Below are 24665 nucleotides of genomic sequence, written 5' to 3' on the forward strand. Positions count from 1 at the left end.
GTGTGTGTGCTGTTTCTCTTTCACACGGCTCTTCTCTCGTCAGGATTAGATGAAGGGAACAAAAGATGAATAATGATGGCGTTTTCTTGCGCTTCTGGATGAAGAGAGGCGCGATGCTTTAATCGATCGAAGTTTTGATTCATTGTGTGAATTAATATCATTTATGACATCATTATTTTTTTTAATTTCATTAAACAATTGTGACTTTTCTATTTGCCTAAATTTGTCAAAATTGTTGTTGTTTTTTTTACACAAAAACCACAAAAATAGAAACATTAGTGCAATACGCAATGTTGTTTATTTATTTACGCAATACATTTCCATCATAGTCTCTATAAACGTGAATTTGTATGTGATCTGTGTGTGTGTGTGTGTGTGTGTGTGTGTGTGTGTGTGTGTGTGTGTGTGTGTGTGTGTGTGTGTGTGTGTGTGTGTGAGTGCGTGCGTGCGTGTGTGTGTGCAGTGTTAGCAACAGGTTCTGATGAGGCCTTCAATCCACACACACAATACAACACAACACACACATTCACAAATCAAACATGTAAAAAAGCCTTGATGTTTTATGATGCATTATATGCATATTTATTTATTTTTCAGAACGATATTTTTGCAGTCTTCATGCAATAGGCTACAATTAGCTAAATAATAATACAATTTATATATATTTGTATTTATGCATGCTCTTTTGAGCAGGCCATTCGTGTTGTCATTGTTTAGCTGTGGTAATTTGTGTGATTCAACTTTTAATGCATTTTTAATATTTTCATAATTATTTAGGCTATTTTATTTATTTTGGCTAGTCTATTCGTGTTACACTTTGCTGAAAATAAGGAGGATGCCAGGCTCCTTAAACACCGATATATGATCGAAGAATTGAAGACATTAAAAGGAAAGAAAGTGTACGCGCGCGTTTTCTATTTCTTCAGTTAACTCACAATGACTCGACAAAGTGTGTTTCGATGATATTTGATATCTCGTGTCGTGAGAAATGCACACCTTGCATTTCTGTGCTCCACTTTTCAAGAAATACTTTATGATATTTCGCTTTATATCTGGGTTATGGTCAGATTATCTAAAAAAACAACAACAAAAAAACATTTTCTTATGGCTAAAATTCAAGGGAATATATATATATACATACAATAGATATTTTGTTTTAATGTATTTATTTGAACATTGAACATAGGCCTACACCGTTCGTGTTTTAATACTAATATTTTGGACATTAAACGGTGTTTTCTTCCCATATCTGTCGTTTAAAAGTCGTTTAAATGTTCGTACATATAAGACAGAATTATCAGAAAACTCTTCAATGTTCGTGTGAATCTACACACACAAATCATTAAAATCGAAACAAAACGCGAAATATCCCTTTTTACAGTCGGTAAACGAAGGGAGGAACAAATATAATAATACAATGTTGTGGTTTTTAAAAAATAAATTAAATACAGTACAACACGAAATACGATTTTCTAATAGAAACGGCAGCAAAAAAATCTGAAGATTATTATAGAGATGTAGAAATTATTCTTTTGAGTTTGTGCGTTTTTATGGTTTTAAAATGCAGGTTATTTGTGTCATATTGCGCTCTGACCATATACAAACAGATATATGAGAAAGGCAGAGATATTAAGATCATTAAATATAATATTTAATTGTGTTCAAGGTGAAAAGTAAAAATTCTAACGTAAACGTGTAATTTGAAGTGTTGTGTGTTGTAAATGGACTCATAAGCAGCATCTCTGACGGAATAAAGGACTGTTCTGATGCTCAGAGGGAAATGCACGCATTCAATTTTCTTGTTTAAAATCATAAATGTTACAAATTCGTGATTCACTATCACTCACTATTACGATAATTTGAGATGATTACATGTGAAGTGAAAGCACGTGCTGCTTCAGATAGTGTGTGTGTGTGTGTGTGTGTTTTAATGACACTGCTGTATATGCAGGAGAGAAGAGAATGGAACATTCCACCATGGATGGTTCCATTACATTCCGTGTGTGTGTGTGTGTGTGTGTGTGTGTGTGTGTGTGTGTGTGTGTGTGTGTGTGTGGTGTGAGCCTGTTTATGTGGTTTATGAGGAGACAAATTTGTATAACTACATGGGTATTACACTGGTATTACACTATAAATGTGGTTTATGAGGACATTTCAAATAGCTTTAAAAACATACTAAATTATGTTTTTTTTTTGAGAAAGTAAGATAGGTTTAGGGGCAGCGTGTGTGTGTGTGTGTGTGTGTGTGTGTGTGATGGGTAGGTTTAGGGGCAGTATAAGGGGATAGACAATACGGTTTGTACAGTATAAAAACCATTACGCCTATGGAGAGTCCCTGTAAACCACATAGACCAACATGTGTGTGTGTGTGTGTGTGTGTGTGTGTGTGTGTGTGTGTGTGTGTGTGTGTGTGTGTGTGTGTGTGTGTGTGTGTGTGTGTGTGTGTGTGTGTGTGTGTGTGTGATGACATGGTCTAAAATATTTCCCACAAATATAGCACATCTCATAATGCGGACTGGTGCAGTTAGAGTCCTCCATTCATAAACATAAATCATGTAGGACTTTAAAACCAGCATTAGCAAATTATGAAGGCCAAAAAAATACACATAACTGACTCTCAAATACAGACAATGTGCAAAATTAGAAATGCATCTAATCAAATCACCTATAGGTATTTGTGTGTGTGTGTGAATTATATCGATATTCAGCGCACGCCTGCAGATTCAGAGTGTCGCGCTCATTGTCATCTGAAAAGCACTTTCATTGTCGTAATTTTTTTGTCATGGTAACGAAAGCTATTCATGGAGTTCCTCTGGGCCTCTGAGTACGAAACACATTAAAGAAATCACAGGACGAGACGAGAGAACAGCGTCGGGGAGATATAGCAGATTTCAATGCACATGTGAAGATTAAAGCTATTTTTACGAGTTTATTTTTGGGACTATATATGTATATAGGTAGCATTTATAATGAACATGATGATATAAAACAACAGAAGTGAGTGAGTGTGTAAATGAGTGTGTTTATGAGTATGAGTGAGTGTGTGTGTATGAGTGTGAATGAGTGTGAGCATGTGTGTGTGTGTGTAGGAGTGTGAGCATGAGTGTGTGTGTTTGTGCATGAGTGAGTGTGACCATGTGTGTGTGTGTCCATGAGTGAGAGTGTGTGTGTGTGTGTGTGTGTATGAGTGTGAATGAGTGTGTGAACAAGTGTGTGTATGAGTGTGAGCATTTGTGTGTGTATGAGTGTGAGTGAGTGTGAGCATGAGTGTGTGTGTTTGTGCATGAGTGTGGGTGTGAGTGTGTATGAGTGAGTGTGAGCGTGTGTGTGTGCGTATGAGTATGAGCGTGAGTGAATGTGTGAACAAGTGTGTGTGTATGAGTGTGAGTGTGTGTGTGTGTGTGTATATGTCTGTGTGAGGGAGTTAATGAGTGTGAGTGAGTGTGAGCATGAGTGTGTGTGTTTGTGCATGAGTGTGTGTGTGTGTGTGTGTGTGTGTATGAGTGAGTGTGAGAGTGTGTGTGTGTGCATGAGTGAGTGTGTGTGTGTGTGTGTGTCTGTGTATGAGTGTGTGTGTGTGTGTGTGTGTGTGTGTGTGTGTATGTGTGTGAGGGAGTGTGAGTGAGCGTGAGCGTGTGTGTGTTTGTGCATGAGTATGTGTGTGTGTGTGTCTATGTACCAGTGTGAGTGAGTGTGTGTGGGAGTGTGAGCGTGAGCAAGTGTGTTTGTGTGTGTGTGTATGTCTGTGTCTGTGTGAGTGAGTGAGTTAATGAGCATGAGTGTGTGTGAGAGTGTGTGTACCTTTGGGACATCCTCATTTGTAAAAACTGTGAATCCAGATGTTGTAATGGGGATGGTGTGTGTTATGTCACATTCTGTGGCCAAAAACAACTCAAGTCTATATTCAATAACGTGTGTGTGTGTGTGTGTGTGTGTGTGTGTGTGTGTATGTGTGTGTGTGTGTGTGTGTGTGTGTGTCTGAGAGAGGCGGAGTCTCAGGATGTGAGCTGAGTGTGTCTGTGAGAGGCGGAGTCTCAGGATGTGGGCTGAGTGTGTGTGAGAGGCGGAGTCTCAGGATGTGGGCTGAGTGTGTCTGAGAGAGGCGGAGTGTCAGGATGTGGGCTGGGTATGTGTGAGAGGCGGAGTCTAAGGATATGGGCTGGGTGTGTCTGTGAGAGGCGGAGTCTCAGGATATGGGCTGGGTGTCTGTGAGAGGCGGAGTCTCAGAATGTGGGCTGGGTGTGTCTGTGAGATGCGGAGTCTCAGGATGTGGGCTGGGTGGGTCTGAGAGAGGCGGAGTCTCAGGATGTGTCTGTGAGAGGCAGAGTCTCAGGATATGGGCTGGGTGTCTGTGAGAGGCGGAGTCTCAGAATGTGGGCTGGGTGTGTCTGTGAGATGCGGAGTCTCAGAATGTGGGCTGGGTGTGTCTGTGAGATGCGGAGTCTCAGGATGTGGGCTGGGTGTGTCTGTGAGAGGCGGAGTCTCAGGATGTGGGCTGGGTGTGTGTGAGAGGCGGAGTCTAAGGATATGGGCTGGGTGTCTGTGAGAGGCGGAGTCTCAGGATGTGGGCTGGGTGGGTCTGAGAGAGGCGGAGTCTCAGGATGTGGGCTGGGTGTGTCTGTGAGAGGCGGAGTCTCAGGATGTGGGCTGGGTGTGTCTGAGAGAGGCGGAGTCTCAGGATGTGGGCTGGGTGTGTCTGTGAGAGGCGGAGTCTCAGGATGTGGGCTGGGTGTGTCTGTGAGAGGCGGAGTCTCAGGATGTGGGCTGGGTGTGTCTGAGAGAGGCGGAGTCTCAGGATGTGGGCTGGGTGTGTCTGAGAGAGGCGGAGTTTCAGGATGTGGGCTGGGCTTCAGATGTTCATTACTTAAACACTCAGTCCTGTGGATTTGTAAAAGCATGAGGAGTGATCAGAGCAGCAGGAAGTGAGGTATGTCTGTGTCTGTGTGAATGAGTGTGAATGAGTGTGTAAGCGTATGTGTGTGTGTGTGTGTGTGTGGCCTGGTAAACCCTACCCTATGAGGACAAAATGTCCCCACAAAGATGGCAATATCCGAAATCCTTGTCCTTATAGACAAGGAAATGTTTTGGTCCCCATGAGGAAGACATCTTATAAATCATACTAAGTGATGTTTTTAGAAAATGTAAAAATGCAGAATGTTTCCTGTGATTGGCAGGGGCAGTGTGTGTGTGTGTGTGTGTGTGTGTGTGTGTGTGTGTGTGTGTGTGTGTGTGTGTGTGTGTGTGTGTGTGTGTGTGTGTGTATGTGTGTGTGTGTGTGTGTGTGTGTGTGTGTGTGTGTGTGTGTGTGTGTGTGTGTGTGTGTGTGTGTGTGATGGGTAGGGGCAGTGTGTGTGTGTGCCCTTGTTTGAATTACATTGTGGAGACCAAATGTCCCCATAAGGATAGTAAAACCTGAGATCACCTACATTGTGGGAACCAGCCAGCGGTCCTCACTTTTCAAAATGCTTATAAATCATACAGGATGAGTTCCTGTTATGGGTAGGTTTAGGGGCAGGGGTAATGTGTGTGTGTGGGTGTGTGTGTGATGGGCAGGGGCAGTGTAGGGGGATAGAATGTACAGTTTGTACGGTATACAAACCATTACGCCTATGGAGAGTCCCCTCAAAGATAGTGAACCAGACATGTGTGTGTGTGTGTGTGTGTGTGTGTGTGTGTACATGTTTTTCTAGCCTGGTGGGGACTTCAACCTGAATGAACAGACTCATGGGGACTCGTGTCACTGTGGGGACCTAAAGTGAGGTCCCCATGGGTACAAAAGCTTATAAATCACACAGAATGAGTTCTTTTGAAAATGTAAAAATGCAGAAAGTTGCGTGTTATGTGTAGTTTTTGGGTAGTGCGTGTGTGTGTGTGTGTGTGTGTGTGTGTGAGAGAGAGAGAGAGAGAGAGAGAGAGAGAGAGAGAGAGAGAGAGAGAGAGAGAGAGAGAGAGAGAGAGAGAGAGAGAGAGATGTTTTATTAAATGACCTTATGCTGATGAATGAAAATGAAATTCTATCCGCTCGATATGATCATGAGTCGACAGCGAGTTGTAGTGAACTGCTGCTCGTGCATGTGTTCAGATCACATGTGACCACAGACTCCATCCGGAGCGCGCGGCTCCTTTAACACGCACGGGTTAGTTTCTCTCTTTGGTTATCTAGCTGTATGAGTTTATGAAATATCATAAAGCTAGAGAACCGAAAGTAGAAACTAATCCCAATGACTTCATGAACGCAGAGCCGAGCCGGAGCGCGAGGGCGGAGAGACGGACTCGAGCGCGTGCAGCGTATCACACAGGCTTTAGTGGAAGTGCACGTGCAGAATGCATGCGTTAAACTGAATTACAGTAGAAATGTGCGCGCGGAATCTCCAGTAATGACGCATGTTGCGTTCAGGGAGCGCGTGTATGCAAATGCGCGCGAGCGTGCATCCTCATTTGGGCATCTCGCGCGTGTTTGTCTCAGGTGCTCCGGGCCTGGGCAGTGCTGCCCGTGTGTGTGTGTGTGTGTGTGTGTGTGTTGTGTTTTGCACGCGGTGCATATGTCGGTGTCGTTATTTTTTTGTGTGCATTTGTTGTCGCAGTGTCGCGCGACTGATCCGGTGGCTCATTCCGTGTCGTGTTAATAGTAAAACGCGCAAAAAGTTCCCCAATGTTTCAGTGCATACACACATGGGACATTTGGGAATCATAAGAACACATGAGAGTGTAATGCAATAATAATACGCGTGTCCTGTATCAGAATAAGAATAGCCTATGGAAATGCATGAGCTATCATAATGTACTAAAGTAAACACATGCAAATGCACGAGAATGCACAATATACTCAAGCAAAAGCAAGGCACCAGCTGATTCTGATATACATTAACATTGTATTCTGAGGAGAATATCATTGTATTATTATGATATTTGCATTTGGCCTGAATGCATGTTAAATATGTTTCGTGTTTCATGCATTTGACAGATTATTATAGATTTATACACTGCAAAAAATGCTTTTCTTACTTAGTATTTTTGTCTTGTTTCTAGTCAAAATATCTAAAAATTCTTACATTAAGAAACATTTACTAGACAAGTAAAGATTATTGTCTTTTTTAGGGAAAAATAACTCAAAATGAAGAGAGTTTTTGCTTAAAATAAGATAAATAATCTGCCAATGGTGTAGGAAAAATAATCTTGTTTTCTGTTTGAATTAAGATTATTTTTCTCACCCCATTGGCAGATTATTTATCTTATTTTAAGCAAAAACTCTCTTCATTTTGAGTTATTTTCCCCCAAAACAAGACAATTACTTTTGCTTGTCTAAATACTTCTTGTGTTAAGAATTATTCGATATTTCGACTAGAAACAAGACAAAAATACTAAGAGTAAGAAGAGCATGCTTATGATCCCATGTTTCTCTTCGTCTTCCATGATAATAATCGTCGTTTATATTCTTTATATCAATATGCATCATCTCAGACTCAAGGCGTTTCATGCATTCGACAGATTATTGTAGATTTATAGTTATTGTAAGGATTTCTGACGTGCATGCTTGTGTTTCTTTTCGTCTTCAATGATAACAATCAGCGTTTATATTCTTTATATCGAGAGAGCGTGAGTGAAATGACTTCCAAATGAAGTTATGAAGCATGGCAGAGATTATTAATGTAGTTTGTGTTGAGACGATAGCCTAATCCAGACACTCCAGATAGCACAGCTGCTGATGAGAATAACAGCTCTGAAAATCATGTGAAATATATTATATGATATATGAATGATGTTTTCCTCTCTCTCTCATTTCAGGATGTGCCGAATGAACTCTCATCCTCAACTCATGCAGGTAAAACAATCCACAGTTTAATCTACTCCAGCTCAAAATACACACACAGCGGCGTATATTATAATTCGGCTTTTATAAGGACAGGTTTATGCTACAATTTGCCTACACTCAAAAAAATGAACTTGCTGTTCACTTGATTTAAGCAATTCATCTTGATTTAACACCATTATCAGGTTTCTGGTTCAAATGTAACTGATTCATAGCCGAGAAATCTAGACGCACCCTAGCGTCAGCAAATCTAATCTGCCCGCGAGTGTCGTCTAGGAACTCTCAATACTCTTCTGAGCTGTGTTCCTCAGAATCTGGACGGGCCAATCACATCGTGTATAGAGTCGGTGGGCGGGGCCATAATGACGACGGCCGAGTTGAGTTTGCGTGCTTCTAGTAAACACAGAAACTGGCGAACGGCGGTGGTCTTTCGAATCAGCTTTGACCGCGACTCTGGAAGACTTGAGTTAAGCTTTTCTCTGAGAAAAGAACAAAGAACGGCACTGAAGTCATTCTTAAAAAGGGAAGATGTGTTCTGAGTTTAGCCGACCGGATACGGCGAATGTTTAATCTGTCAGCGAGCTCCGCTTCACCTTCGTTGCTCTAGTTGGTGGTAGCGCTATCCTATCGCGTGCAGAGGGAGTTTGAAAGACAACCGTTTATCCGCCCCTCGGATTGAGCTGTCAATGGTGAGTTTCCAGACCAAACATCTTGATGTGGGTCTGGCTTGTCAGGCTAACTGATTCATGTTAAACTGACTTGAAACCGTCACTCTTTGACATAACTTGATGGTTTTATTTTGAGATAACATGATTCAATCAAGTAACCCAATCAAACAGGACTTCACGTCCCATCATGCTTTGCAAATGGGCTGAATTAAGTGCTATTTTATGCATTTCTGGCGAGATGAGAAAATTGAGAAACGTTTTAATGTTTAATGTCCTGTTATGTTGGTATTTAAAAGTGTGTGTTAAGTTAGTGTTTTTGGACGTTACACTCTAAAAAATGTTAGGTTGTTTTAACCCAATGTTGGGTCAAATATGGACTAACCCAGCAACTGGGTTGTTTTAACCCTGCGGTTGGGTTAAATATTTGCTCAAGACAACCCAATCGCTGGGTTAAAACAGCCCAATTGCTGGGTTAGTCCATATTTGACCCAACATTGGGTTGTTTTTTTACCCAGAATTTTTTAGAGTGTACCATTGTGGTGAAGTGTAGAGCGTGTGCTTGGGTTGAGGATCTGCTAATGACAATTAAAGTCGTTTTAATAATAATAAAACAGCTACTTTGGGCATGCCATGGATGTAACAAAACCATCTAGCCAATACAGTCTTGTAATGTAAAACGTTTTGTAAATGTGGTAAAAAATAGCATTACACTAAATAAAAATAATCAATTAAACTGGATTACTTGTTTTGTTTTTTTATATTCAATTCAGAGTAATTAAACTTAATAGTTTTGGACAAATTAAGAATGTTAACCTGATTTAACTTAATGGCATTGAGTTAACTTTACGTAAAAAAACTATCTTTACCGAAATAAATAATGTTAATTAAATTCAACATCACCCAATTATGTGGAGCCTGTTGACATAAAAAAATTAAGTAAACCCAACGTATCATTTTTTTGAGTGTAATTTGGTTTGGTTTTATCAACAGTGCATTTCTTAGAATATAATTAGGATGTTAATGTTGGTGTGTGTGTGTGTGTGTGTGTGTGTGTGTGTGTGTGTGTGTGTGTGTGTGTGTGTGTGTGTGTGTGTGTGCGTGTGTAGTTTGTGTTTTTGCTGGGAGGGTTTTGTTCTCGTCCCTCTGGACACTGAATTGTGCTATTAATGCATAATGCCAGATTTATGGATTATTTCATCGCTGATATGAAGGGACTCACTAGCTAATTCTATTCTTTATCAAAAGAACGGCACGTTAAACACCAAGGGGAAAAACATACTAAATGCATTAAAAGTGTACTGCTGGATAATCACACTATCGCCGGTGTAATAGTCTGATTGAACATCATTAATGTGATTTGATGTAAAACTTAGCTTGTAAAGCTTAAAATGCAATCAATAACTTATTTCTAATTTGATTTATTGTGCGAGATTCAGAAAATAATTAGGGATTTGCAAAAATGTCACCAAAAATGAATACAAATGCTCAGATATTTCAGGATATTGTTCTTGAGATCTGGATTTAGCCTATAATAACCAATATCACTTTGAGCATGACTGTAAACATGATATTGCTTTAACAAACATTCTTTTTTTAAAAACATTATCCTCAATATTATTTATGCATTAATTTATCAATTCAGATGCATCTCCTGTATCACCTCTGTACACCGAATAAAACTGCCTGTTCAAATTGCTAAATTAAAATGAGCTAAAACAACACAATTGATTTACATTTTGTCCTAACTTAATTTCATTGTGTTCAATCCACTTAAATATAAGTCAAATTGAAGTTTACTTCATCCGTTTGTGTTGAGATTGCATGATTTGTTGCATTAACTGAAAGTGGGCGGGGCTTGTTAGTTCCCAGCATGCTTTGCATATCGCTAAATCAAGAGAGACTAAATGTTGTTATTTTATATGTAAAAGTGTTATTTTATGTATTTTTGAGGGGGAGACTTGGTTGTGTTTAATAGAGTTTAATATTCAATTATGTTGTAATTATTAGAGTAATTTAAATTACAGTGTGTTACCATTGAGGAGAAGAGCGGAGCTTTTGCTTAAGGTGTGACTTAAACAACTCATGTCAGAACGGCTTTGATGAACGAGCTTTTAACGTTAAACATTTAAGATGATAATGTGTGCTTTTGCGAGATAAAAGTGTGTCAGCTAACTAGTGCAGTATTATAATTCAGTTGTTTAACATTAAAATATATTAAATGAAATGCCTGAATCATGTCAGAGTTCATGTTGAAATTCATATTGAATTTCTAAAAATGTCTGAAATTAATGTTGAGATTTATTTGGGTCACTTAAAATGTATTAATTTCATGGTTGTTGGAGTTTCATGAACAAATGATGTTTGTTTAACTTGTGGGACCGATGCACAGAATAAAATCATGTAAATCCAACACACTTTTTTTCAGTGTGGTGCAAGATGAATTTTGTTGTAATGATTTAATTTGATTGGTCTTATTCTAATTATATTTATTATACGTTATAAGTCATTTCTCAGCTGGTAATGTGGATCTGTGAATTTAAGGAGCGCTGGTCTTGGTCTCAGATTAGGTGGTCTTGACTACAACAATACAATACAAATATATACTATAATGCATTTTTAATACATTTAATAGTAGCCTACATCTTTTTTCCCACCTAGTCCAGATTGAATAACTATCATTAGGATCCAGAAATATTGTAATTAAGCAGTTCAAGCTTTAAGTGTCTGTTTAGGGCGATCTATAACCTTGATTCAGTCTCTCAACATTATGTGGTGTGAAGCAGACCCAGTTCTGACCGCAGTTATTTCTCGATTTCACAACTAAAAGATCAGTTATTAACATCCACATCCACAAACAACTCTTTGCCAATGCACAAACAAAAAACAACAATGATTCAGATTAATTTCAAATGTATAAAGTAAAAACTAAAATCCACTGGAACCTCCATAAAAGATCGGATGCTTTCTGGTCTTCTCTTTGGAAACTTTCTTAAGGACGTTCGGTGATTACTTGATCTTTATTTCAGTTTATATATTACCTGTGATAGTTATTTCATTTTTCTGATATTCCATTTTTCTGAAAATTGTTTTCTCCGTCTTATATGTGTAAGTACGCACCTATATGTCTAGAGATTGTAAGATAAGTATTTTTGTGAGATACTGGTACCACTGTTGTGTTATTGTTCAATTAAAAAATAATAATATTGAAATAATGATTCACTTGCACCAAATTCAACATTCACACCAAATGAACAGCCACACTGTAAAAATTATATGTTCAATAAGCAGAGGTGTCAAAAGTACTCGCATTCATTACTCAAGTGGAAGTATAGATACTAGGGTTTAAAAATACTTCTGTAGAAGTTGAAGTATCAACTCAAGCTTTTTACTTAAGTAAAAGTGTAAAAGTACTGGTTTCAAAACTACTTAAAGTATAAAAGTAAAAGTAATGTAAGGAAAAAAATGCCATTAAAGACAAAAGCTTAGGCCACACCACAGGGGCCTATAGTGCACTACCCCACCTCCTCAAGAAAAACACTTTTCTAAAGGCCATAATGACTATAATGTTATATTAAAATGTTAATGTTGAAAAATTTGGGAGGCACTGGCTACCTGTTTCAGCCGCATATATACCCATTGAAAACGAAGGCATTTTAGTACAAAGGAAATATACCATTATGTGTACTGCTGAGCATTAACATGTGTTTCCTGAAGCGGAATATATGAAAACTAGTTGCCTATAAGTAATGTTATCAATAACCTTTATCAGAATGTAAATGTAGGCTACATGTGTGATCAGTGTTGCCAGATTGGGTCGACGCTTTAGAGCCCTACGGGCCCTGACTTTTTTTACTCCCCTAACCTCATACCCCTGTCGGCCACTGACTGCTTGGTTGTCACTTTAAAAAAAATTAACAAACAAACAAATTATCCAAACATTTTTCTAAATTAACTTTAATAAAGAAACTAAACGGAACATAACTACTTGGACATTACAAACAAAGCTGAACTATTTTAATGACTGCAGGAGTGTGTCATAGGATTGTGCAGGGCTCAAAGCTCAACAAAACCAGCCCACTTTCCTCCTCTGTGAATAGATAGTAAAATGCAATTTATTCCTGTGATCAAAGCTGAATTTATCATCATTACTCCAGTCTTCAGTGTCCTATGATCACTAATCATTCTCATATGAGGATTTGATGATCAACACACATTTATGATTATTAGCCTATCAGTTGTGCTGCTCATGGTGATGCTTACATTTTGTGGAAACCATCTAAACATTTGTGGTAAAGTTAAAAAAAGTGAGAAATTAATACTTTTATTGATCAGACATGCATTTAATTGATCAAAAGTGATATTGTTATTATTACAAAAGATAATAATTTATTTAATAAATGCAAATAAATGCTGTCCATTGAACTTACTATTCATCAAAGAATCCTGAAAAATAAAATGTATCATGGTTTACACAACATTTTAGAGCAGCACAACTGTTTTAATCACTGATAATAATCACAAATGTTTGTTGATTATAAAATCATCATATGAGAATGATTAGTGAAGGATCATGTGACACTGAAGACTGGAGTAATGATAAATTCAGCTTTGATCACATAGGAAAAAAACTGTTTTAATTTGTAATAATATGTCACAATATTACTGTTTTAACTATTTTTGATTAAATAAATGCAGCCTTGGTGAGCAGAAGATATTAAACATTAAAAAACAGCATTATTCATATGATAGGCTACTTTATTGTCAATAGCCTACATTGAGATGGCTTGAAAAACACACATAAAGCATATATTGTCGCACTCGTCTGATTGTCGTTGTCACGTTTCATCATCATAACGATTGTTTTCCTTCAGCTCAGCTCCAGCGTGACAGGGTATTACGAATCCACTTTTGGAATTTGGACTTTCTGTGAGAGTGCCCTCCTCATATTTAGATGCAAATAAAATGACAGGTCATGCATAGATTATTTTTTGTCTCTGATTTTAAATCTAAATTTATTCACATTGGTTTCTATGAAAATATACTTGCCCTTGACCTCAAAAAGCGCGCTATCAACCGAGATTAGAGAAGGCTGTCTTTAGCGTCCTTGTTAACTTGCCCGCTGCCGCGCAGGTAACGCCCGTTCGAATCCCGCTCGGAGCGGGTCGACTAGAATCGGTGAGACCCAATAAAAGTGCGGGGGACGAAAATACATTTTATTAAAAGTGAGGGGGACACGCCCCCCCCCCCCCCCCCCCGTAATCTACGCCCATGCCACTGCCAAAATGCGTAATTCATTGATATTGTACAATAATCCGCCGACAAAAAAATAACAACAATGCGCTTACGTTAGCTTTGATCTGACAAAACTACAATAGCCTACCCTTGTGAAGTTCATGCACTTAGCCCAGTCAAAACTGATTCATCATTGATTCAAACCTCTTTCAGCAGCTGTTGGGGTTGCTAGTTGCAGATGTCCTGAGTGTGTATATTATGATGGACAGGAATCATGATTATATTTATAAAGAGTCTTCGAGTCACAGGTGTAATCCACGTTTTCTGTAGAAACGGCTTTTGTATGTATGCCACTTTAGCATAGCAATCACTTGAATACATCTACGACGAGTTATCGCGCTAAAAACCTGGCTGTCATGAATGAGCGCGTCTGCTGCTGATCGCTGACTGTGCGTGCTCGTCGGCTTGAACCCGCCCAATCTGGCAACACCGTGTGTGATTTGTGCTTTGAGTCATGTGCAGGCTCGATGGATCGCCTAGTAACCAATAGGGTGTTGGTTTGGTATATGTTTACACTTCTCATCCAACCACAATCAAATTCACACTATCAGGATGACGCGATTTATCTGCATAGTTTTTTTTTAAACAAGATGAAATAAAAGAGGAGTAACGAGGCTATTTTTAAAAAGTAAGGAGTAGAAAGTACAGATAATTGCGTGAAAATGTAAGGAGTAGAAGTAAAAAGTAGGCAGAAAAATAATTACTCCAGTAAAGTATAGATACCCAAAATTTCTACTTAACTAAGGTAACGAAGTATTTGTACTATTCGTTTCTGTCAATAAGTTATGACAACATATGTTTTTACATTGTTTTAAAGCAGCACTTGGCTACTTTTGCTCTCGGGGTCCCCCTACAGTTTGGAAAAAATAATGTCCTCCACTACTGTCGTAAGCTCTGTAATCCTACATCAGGGGATGCCATCGCGCGTGCATTTGTTGACATGACAGCCCTGATAGCCCTGAACTAGTGAGGCGTGGGTCGTCCCATAACCCGCGGACCCCGTATGTCTATTTAATGGTCGCGGGTGCGCGGCGGGTTGTAAAAATATATACAGTGGTGCGGTGCGGGCCAAATAACTTCATAAAAGCGTCCCGCGGGTCGGTGCAGCACTAACAGTTCCCCTGAACACTGCAGGAGGAGTTAGAGTTCTTCAGGCGTCGCGTGTGAAATGTCTTCATCCCAGGTAACGTTACAGTCAGTGGCATTGCACAACGGCTTCAGCATGTCATATGAATATAATTTCATGGGTTTTATTTTTTTCAAACCCCAAATAATCACGATGCTCACGTTTACAAGCCAGCGTCATTATAGTAGTCTATTGGTTACCGTTTTACAGAATCTATATGATACTTCAGTTCAATGTTTGAGTGGTCGGTAATCACCGTAACAAGCAGGACCGCATCGGTCGGGCACGCCTCCTTCAGCTCACGCCGACGAGCAAACGCTGGTCACATGTTGATCCTCGTCCTGCCTTTAATCACATCACTCTTTCGTTTCCTCTTATTGCTTTCCTCCAACAAAACCTTTTCTTTCTTATTTGTCTCTGCTGCTTCGGACATGACTATATTATCCGACGAACAAAGTTGGGCTCGCACATCCGAATGTAAGGAAGTGTGTGTGTTGGTGGAAGTGACGTATATGCCGTAAAGCAGTCGAATTTTGTAGTTCTTTTTGTTCTCGGGTTACTACCCTAAACCCGAAGTTTAAAAGTACGATTAAAAACGATACAGACCCCATCAGGCTATGGCAGACGTGTCATTCAACCTATTGTAAGTCGATTTATCATCACAAGAGTCTTAAAAAATATATTATGAAGGTTGAAAAGTTACCTAGTGCTTCTTTAACTCATCAAAATAAGTTAAGAAATGTTAAACTTGTTTTTTTTGTTTATTCAAGATGTAACTCATTTTTTAAAGTCAGTTTAACATCATTTAAGTTGAAATAACTTAAACATCCAAGTCAATTTCAAAAGTTCAAAATGTGCCTTTTTTTACAGTGCAGAAATTATTTAAATGTATTTCCACAAATGAATTTTTCTGAATGCACAAACCGCTGAACTATAGAGAACAGTGTTATTTTAGTGCTTAATAGACCACCGCCTCCAAAAAAACATTAAAATTAACTTACAAAAATGACCTTTTCTAAATGCACAAACTGAAAACTGTTATTTTAGTGTTAAAGAACAACAAATACCCATAATTATTAAAATTCATTTCCACGAATGAGTTTTCCTGAATGTACAAACTGAAAACAGCGTTATTGAACTGCTAAAGAACAACATAATTCATCAACAATTAAAATTCACTTCCACAAACAACTCTCTCCGATTGCACAAACAGCTGTGCAAACAAAGATGATTCAAATTTATTTCCACAAATGCTAAATGCTTTTTTCTAAATGTTAAACAACAGGATGTGTTATTTTGGTATTTAAAATCAACAGAAAAACTCACATTTCCTTCCAGAAACAACTCTTTCCTCGTGCACAAACGGCTAAAGTATTATTTATTTTACTGCTAAAGAACAACAGAAATTCAACCATGATTAAAATTCACTTTACACACAAACAAATCTGTCTGAATGCACAAACAGCTAAACTGAAAAGCATCTTATTTTGGTGTTAAAAAACCCTCATAATTATTTAAATTCACTTCCAGAAACGACTCTTTCCTCGTGTGCAAACAGTAAAAACAGTGGGTTACACTTTATTTGAAGGTGTCATTGTTACAGTGTAATTATATATTTAAGTACGGAGTAATATTAATGAACTACATACCACTATAGGGTTAGGGATTGCATGTAATTATGCATAATTTACTGTTATTACTATGATAAGTACATGTAACGTGTAAAAATGACACTGTAAAAGTGTTATTTGCTAAAGTACAACAAAAATGAAATGGTTAAAATTCACGTCAACAAACGACTCTCTCCGATTGCACAAACTAATCTGAAAAATCTTATTTTAATGTTTAAGAGAAAAAACAAAACCCATAATTATTAAAATGTCTTCCCAGAGACTACTCTTTGCCAATGCACACACTGAACTGAGTTTTATTTTAATGTTAAAGAACAAAAATCAACAGATTAGAATTCACTTCCACAAGTGTCTTTTTCTGAATCCACAAACTGAAAACTTAGTGTTAAAGAACAACATAAAGCCATAATTATTGAAATGCTCATGCACAAGCGATGGTTCCTCGTGAAGAAACCCCGAGCATGCTGAAGGCTGGTGGTGTTTGGGTCCCTCTTTAACATCTCTATGCAAACTAGAGTTTGAATAATGAGCAGTGTCTCTGAAGGGGCGACAGAGAGAGATTTGGGGCCTCCATTGGAGCCGCACAGCTGTGAAAAGACTGGGCTTCTTTTCCCACGGCCAGACAGACACAAAACAGCCCGGGGTCATGTCACACCGCTAATATATACGTGCAGAGAGGGAAGAACTACAACATATCCAAATCGTGCAAATTAACGAGCTGTCTGATGAGAGAGAGAGAGAGAGAGAGAGAGAGAGAGAGAGAGAGAGAGAGAGAGAGAGAGAGAGAGAGAGAGAGAGAGAGAGAGAGAGAGAGGGGGCTCTTATAGAGCTTCAGCTCGGTGTGTATTCACGAGATATTGAGTCATATTGCCAAATGTTTTAGAGCATCTAAGTCTGATTGGATAATAAACACTGGAGTATTTTATCCTATTGCTACTAAACACACAAAGCCACTGGAGTCGCAGTGATTTTAAAGAGCTTTGCCATGGTAACGTCTTGTGGCGTATTGCTTTAATAACTGGATTCATTCAACTACAAATATGATATAATATGACTGAATCTACTAGGTCATAGATCAGGTTAAAAAAACAACTAAAACCTCTAAGCAAAATAAATCAATGAACACACAAAAGCATGTAAATCACAGCATTAACATCATAAATCTATTTTAGAAATGAAAAGAACTAAATCAAATTAGTTGATCAAAGTTCATCAAGCAGTAAATGTCATTCGTTCTTCTCCATCATCCATCTGTCACGTTACACTTGGCCTTGTGTCTCAGCGAGAGTGAGAGACTCTATAGACAAACACACACACACAGACACACACACACACATGGACAGGATGGGTGTTTGACTGACACAGACACTCACTGCGAGACATTCAATAAGATCTCTGATCTATGTCCATATAATAGAGTTCCAGCTGTGTGTGTGCATCTGTCTCTCTTTGTGTGTGTGTGTGTAAGAAATAGAGAGTGTGTGTTTGTGTGTGTGTGCACCTGTCTCTGTGTGTGAGAGCGTGTTTGTGTGAGTGCGTGGAAGTGTTTGTGAGAGTGTGTGTGTGCATGTGTTTTTGAGAGTGTGAGTGTGTGTGTGTGAGAGAGAGTGTGTGAGTGTGTTTGTGTGTGCATGTGTCTCTGTGTGTGAGAGAGTGTGTGTGTGAGAGCATGTGTGTGTATGAGTGTGTGTAAGTCTGTGTGTGTGAGAGCATGTGTGTGTATGAGTGTGTATAAGTCTGTGTGTGTGTAAGAGTGAATGTGTGCACGGGCATGTCTGTGTTTGTGTGTGTGTGTGTGTGTGTGTGAGTGCATGTAAGTGTGTGTGAGAGTGTGTGTGTGTGTGTGTGTGCATGTGTGTCTGTTTGTGAGAGTGTGAATGTGTGTGTGTGTGAGAGAGAAAGTGTGTGAGTTTGTGTGTGTGTGTGCATGTGTCTCTGTGTGTGAGAGAGTGTGTGTGTGAGAGCATGTGTGTGTATGAGTGTGTGTAAGGCTGTGTGTGTGAGAGTGTGTGTGTGAGAGCGTGTGTGTGTGTAGGAGTGTGTGTAAGTCTGTGTGTGTGTGTAAGAGTTTGTGTGAGAGTGAGTGGGCATATCTGTGTGTGTGTGTGTGTGTGTGTGTGTGTGTGTGTGTGTGTGTGTGTGTGTGTGTGTGTGTGTGTGTGTGTGTGTGTGTGTGTGTCTGAGTGAATTTGGCCCAGTTTTGAAAATGGGAAATGTTTGGGATATCATCACTGGCTCCATGAGTTACATTAAGAGTTGATAAAAAAATGACGTCAGTTCTGCATAAAACTGGGGAAACAAATAAATGCTGTTCTTTAGAACTTTTATTCATCAAAGAATCCTGAAAAACAAAAAGTATCAGTTTCCACAAAAATATGAACTGTTTTCATCACTGATAATAATCCTAAATGTGTGTTGATCCTCATGTGAGAATGATTAGTGAAGGATCATGTGACACTGAAGACTGGAGTAATGATGATAAATTCAGCTTTGATCACAGGAATAAATCACACTTTACTATATATTCACATAGAGAACGGATGATTTACATTGTAATAATATTTTTTTACTGAAAAACTAAAATAATCACGTCCATACGTATTCACAGCCTTTGCCATGCCACTGATCATCTTTGAGATGTTTCTACTACTTGACTGGAGTCCACCTGTGGTAAATTCAGTGGATTGGACATGATTTGGAAAGGCACACACCTGTCTATATAAGGTCCCACAGTTAGCAGTGAACGTCAGAGCACAAACCAAGCCATGAAGTCCAAGGGATTGTCTGTAGACTCAGAGACAGGATTGTATCGAGGCACAGATCTGGGGAAGGCTACAGAAACATTTCTGCTGCGTTGAAGGTCCCAATGAGCTCAGCGGCCTCCATCATCCTTAAATGGAAGAAGTTTGGACCACCAGGACTCTTCCTAGAGCGATCGGGGGAGAAGAGCCTTAATCAGGGTGGAGAACAAGAACTGATGGTTACTCTGACAGAGCTCCAGCGTTTCTTTGTGGAGAGAGAAGAACCTTCCAGAAGAACAACCATCTCTGCAGCTCTGCACCAATCAGGCCTGTGTGATGGAGCGGCCAGACGGCACCTGAAGGACTCTCAGAAACAAAATTCTCAGGTCCGATGAAACAAAGATTGAACTCTTTGGCCTGAATGGTAAACATCATGTCTGGAGGAAACCAAGCACCGCTCATCACCTGGCCAATAACATCCCTACAGTGAAGCATGGTGGTGGCAGCATCATGATGTGGGGGTGTTTTTCAGCGGCAGGAACTGGTAGACTAGTCAGGATCGAGGGAAAGATGAATGCAGCTACGTACAGAGACATCCTTGATGAAAACCTGCTCCAGAGCGCTCTGGACCTCAGATTGGGGTGAAGGTTCATCTTCCAACAGGACAACGACCCTAACGCACAGCCAGGATAACAAAGGAGTGGCTACGGGACAATGTGAATGTCCTTGAGAGCCCAGACTTCAACCCAATTGAAATTCTCTGGAGAGATCAGAAAATGGCCGATGCTCCTCATCCAACCTGATGGAGCTTGAGAGGTCCTGCAAAGAAGAATGGGAGAAACTGCCCAGAAATAGGTGTGGAGCTTGTAGCATCAAACTCAAAAAGACTGTAATTGGTGCCAAAGTTGCTTCAACAAAGCATTGAGCAAAGGCTGTGAATGCTTATGAACATTTTATATATATATAAATTTGCAAAAATTGCAAACAAATTTCTTTCATGTTATTATTATGGGATATTTTTTTATAGAATTGAGGAAAAAATAATGATTCGAATCCATTTTGGAATAAGGCTGTAACGTAACAAAAATGCAAAAAAAAGCGAAGCGCTGTGAATACTTTCCAGATGCACTGTATGCGAACAGCAGCTCAGATCATCTGATGAGAAACGTGTGAGTTCATATTGAGATCTTTGACTTTTGATCGCAGACTTCAGGATGTTGAGCAGAGTTTGAGACAAAGTTGAGATCTCTTCTGAAACGACAGGCTTAAAAAATAACGGTTATTGACATCGATGGAAGAAACTTTAACATCCATGGAATCTTTTCATTTCACAAAAGGTTCTTTAGAATCTATTACTGTTCAAGGATGAAAAAGATATAGTTCTAAAAATCACTCTAAATATAAAGGAATGGCAGAGCACAGATATAGCACAGCGAAACCATATCACTTTCAGAATGATTTAACATTGACAGCCAATCAGAATCCATCCTGCTTTGAAGATATCGAGCATTTAAAGCGACAGCTCACGCTTATTAAAAGATAATTCACGGCTAGCTGTGCATTAAAGGATTTTAATGCATGATGTGGAGCAGGGCTATTCAAATCTTACCCTGGAGGGCCAATGCACTGCAGATTTTAGCTCCAACCCTGATCAAACACACTCACCTGTGATTTTCTAATGATCCTGGAGACATTGATTAGCATGTTCAGGTGTGCTTGATTAAGGTTAGAGCTAAACTCTGCACTGCATTGGCCCCCCAGGGTAAGATTTGAATAGCCCTGATGTGGAGGCAAAGAACCAACCGATGCGAAGCATTAAATGCTTCAAATGACACAAAATCATTTAACGTACAGCTATCTGTGGATTATACCGCTTATGCCACACCGAATAAAACTGCCTGTTCAAATTGCTAAATTAAAATGAGCTAAAACAACACAATTGATTTACATTTTGTCCTAACTTAACATGATTGTTTTCAATCCACTTAAATGTAAGTCAAATTGAAGTTTACTTCATCCGTTTGTGTTGAGATTACATGAATGATTTGTTGCATTGGCACTGACACTGGGCAGGGGCTTGTTAGTTCCCAGCATGCTTTGCATATGGCTAAATCAAGAGTGACTAAGGGCCGTATTTTAACGATCTGAAACGCAAGTGTCAAAGCGCGAAGCTCAAGTAACTTTGTGGGCGGGTCTCAGCGCTGTTGCTATTTTCCCGGCGGGATAAATGGCTCTTGCGCCGGCGCAAATCTAAAATGGGTTGGTCTGAAGTAGCTTCATTATTCATAAGTGTGGTTTGGGCGTAACGTGAATAAACCAATCAGAGCGTCATCCAACATTCCCTTTAAAAGCAGGAGCGCAAGTTCCATTATGGATCGCTATTATTATGGCGTATTTCCCAGGCGCACGCCAGGAGCGGTTCACAGCCGAGGAGACTGATGTTCCAGTAAGAGCAGTGAAAGACAGAGGAGTTGTGTTGTATGGGGATGGGAGAAACACACCCAAAATAGCGTCGGTTAAACAGTTTTTCAGTCTTTTTTTTTTTTCTGGTTCTTGACGGACAAACCAGTTTGTCAGATGTCCTTATATACAGATGTCTTGCCACTATTGGGCAAACAGGTCTGATCCTTCATTACTACAATTAGCCTGAATAATTTGTACGCTAGATTTATGCCTATTTTTTCACATCTTCGTGGCACACCACAATGATTTCCGTCATCTCATGTGTTCATATTTTTTAATATTAATATGCAAAAATAACTTTCATCTGTGTAGATTACATGAGCGAAGTGTATGCGGGTTGTGCACGCTATACATTATGGTCAAGCATGCGCCCTTAAAATAGCATAATGAACAACGCGCAACGCGCCGCTGACTTTAGACGAGGTTTTTTCTGGTCAGTGGCGCGTTGTTGTTTAATGGAACAGCAAAATAGCTCCAGGGATTGTTTGCGCCGGAACACGCCTCCTTTTTTGCGCTGAACCGCCCAGGGAGCGCAAGTTCATTCACTAGTTTAGCGACGTGCTTCTGTGGAGGGAAAAGCGCGCTTTGCGCTGGTGCAAAATAGGAATGACACATGCGGCGGTGTACAAAGTCAATTGCGCTGGGTGCAAGATAGGGCCCTAAATGTTGTTATTTTATGTATTTTTAAGCAAGATGAGAGAGGGGGAGACTTGATTGTGTTTAATAGAGTTTAATATTCAATTATGTTGTAATTATTAGAATAATTTAAATTACAGTGTGTTACCATTGAGGAGAAGAGTGGAGCTTTTGCTTAAGGTGTGACTAAAACAACTCATGTCAGAACGGCTTTGATGAACGAGCTTTTAACGTTAAACATTTAAGATGATAATGTGTGCTTTTGCGAGATAAAAGTGTGTCAGCTAACTAGTGCAGTATTATAATTCAGTTGTTTAACATTAAAATATATTAAATTGTAGTGGATTAATAAATATATGAAATTAAATGCCTGAATCATGTCAGAGAGCCTTCACTCTAAAAAATGCTGGGTTAAAAACAACCCAAGTTGGGTTGGAAATGGACAAACCCAGAAATTGGGTTGTTTGAACCCTAGTAGATGGACCCATTCAAACAACCCAATTTCTGGGTTTGTCCATTTCCAACCCAACATGGGTTGTTTTTAACCCAGCATTTTTTTAGAGTGTTATAAAATTCACTTAAAATGTATTCATTCCATGATGTTTGTTTAACTTAACTGATTCATGTGGGACTGATGTACACAATTAAATCATGTAAATCCAACTCTTTTCTTTTGTGCATGGTCTTTTTTTTTTTTTTTCAGTGCATGGTCATTTGCCAACATTGCCAACTTAAAGCTGATGTTTTGCAGTGCAATATTTGACCGTAAGGGTATTTTATGGTTATTGTCGTCAGTTACGGCTCGTGAGATCCAGCAATCTGCTGCTCTGAATCGGACACAGAGATAAAGTAGAGTGTAAGATTACTTTTTTTTTTTTTATGAAGAAATTATAGCATTTATTTGAATTAATTACAGAGAAAGACACCTTCTAACCAATCAGAATCGAGTATTTCGAGTATTATCGTTGGTGTGAACCATTGGTTTGAATGAGTCTTAAAGGGATAGTTCACCCAAAATGAATGAATGAAGATATTTTGAAGAATGTTGGTAATCAAACAGTTTCTTGTCCCTTATTGATTTCCCGAGTATTTTTGTTCTATGGAAGTCAATGGAGACCAGATTGCCAACATTCTTAAAAATATCTTACTTTATGTTCAACAGAACTTCATACACACTGCAAAAAATGCTCTTCTTATTTAGTATTTTTTTCTAAGTCAAAAATCAAGATGCATTTACTAGATAAGTAAAATTACATAAGATATTTTTGTTTGTTTTCTGGGGAAAAAATATCTAAATGAAGTGAGTCTTTGCTTAAAACAGTCAAAGTGATCTGCCAATGGGGTGAGAAAAAGAATCTTATTTCTGTTTGGGACGGAAACAAGAAACAAGATTTCAATCAGAAACAAGATTATTTTTCTCACCGCATTGGCAGGTCATTTTGCCTGTTTTAAGCAAAAACTCACTTAATTTAGATTAGATTTTTAAGAAAATAAGGAAACATTTCTTATGTGTTTTAACTTATATAGTAAATGCATCTTGATTTAAAAATTGTTCGATATTTAGACTAGAAACAAGACAAAATTACAAATTAAGAAGAGCATTTTTTTGCCGTGTGGGTTTAGTTGAGGCCAGAATTTTCATTTTTTGGTGAACTATCCCTTTAAAAAAATGGTTCTTTTAAAAACGTTTCGCTTAAAAGTTCTTTGGGGAACCGCTGTGAGATATTTCCAGCGATCTGTGCCGAATAGGCCTCGGGCGACTCTCTCTTCCAGTCTTTTTTCATGGCTTCCCGCCTCTCTGTAGGATCCGCAGGGAATGCCGTTCCGCTCAATTAGCTCGCCTGTGCCTTGTTTACCCTTCTTTACGATCATGCAACTCAAAGACACAAGCCTGTCCTTTCAGTAAATACGGACCAGCGCGTCTCTCCTCGTCCCGTGTCCCTTTCTTCCCTTCTCCCGTGATTCAGATGGAAATGCAGATCGGGGGTCTCCCTGTAATTAGTTCAATGTGTGATGCTCACAGGCGATCAGCGTGTGTATTGTGAGGAGATGTATAGGCTGTTGGTGTAGTGAAGGGACTGAGCGGCTCTTTGAGGATCTCTTCACTGGGAGCTTTTGAAAACTCATGCCGGAGGGCCGGACGCCTCTTAAAGGACTCGAAGCGCAGGTGATTTCCCAGGGACCGGCCGCTGCTAGACAAACAAAGCTTCAGCATAAATAAATGTTAGTTTTCTGCGAGCCTCCACAGACACGCTGAGAAATCCACCAGCTGACATTGATGCCGTTTTGGACAAAAAT

The 24665-nt window shown here is 39.2% G+C and overlaps 1 long non-coding RNA gene across 1 annotated transcript in view; it reads left to right on the forward strand.

The window, feature by feature from the left end:
• Positions 1–24665, forward strand: part of LOC137089785 (uncharacterized) — a 52449-nt gene that overhangs the window by 1241 nt on the left and 26543 nt on the right. Inside the window, exon 2 of the long non-coding RNA XR_010907789.1 lies at positions 7786–7822. This is a non-coding gene — a long non-coding RNA (uncharacterized lncRNA). The remainder of the gene's footprint in view (positions 1–7785; positions 7823–24665) is intronic.

This window comes from Pseudorasbora parva, chromosome 9 (assembly GCF_024679245.1).
Source record: "Pseudorasbora parva isolate DD20220531a chromosome 9, ASM2467924v1, whole genome shotgun sequence".
Classification (NCBI taxonomy): domain Eukaryota; kingdom Metazoa; phylum Chordata; class Actinopteri; order Cypriniformes; family Gobionidae; genus Pseudorasbora; species Pseudorasbora parva.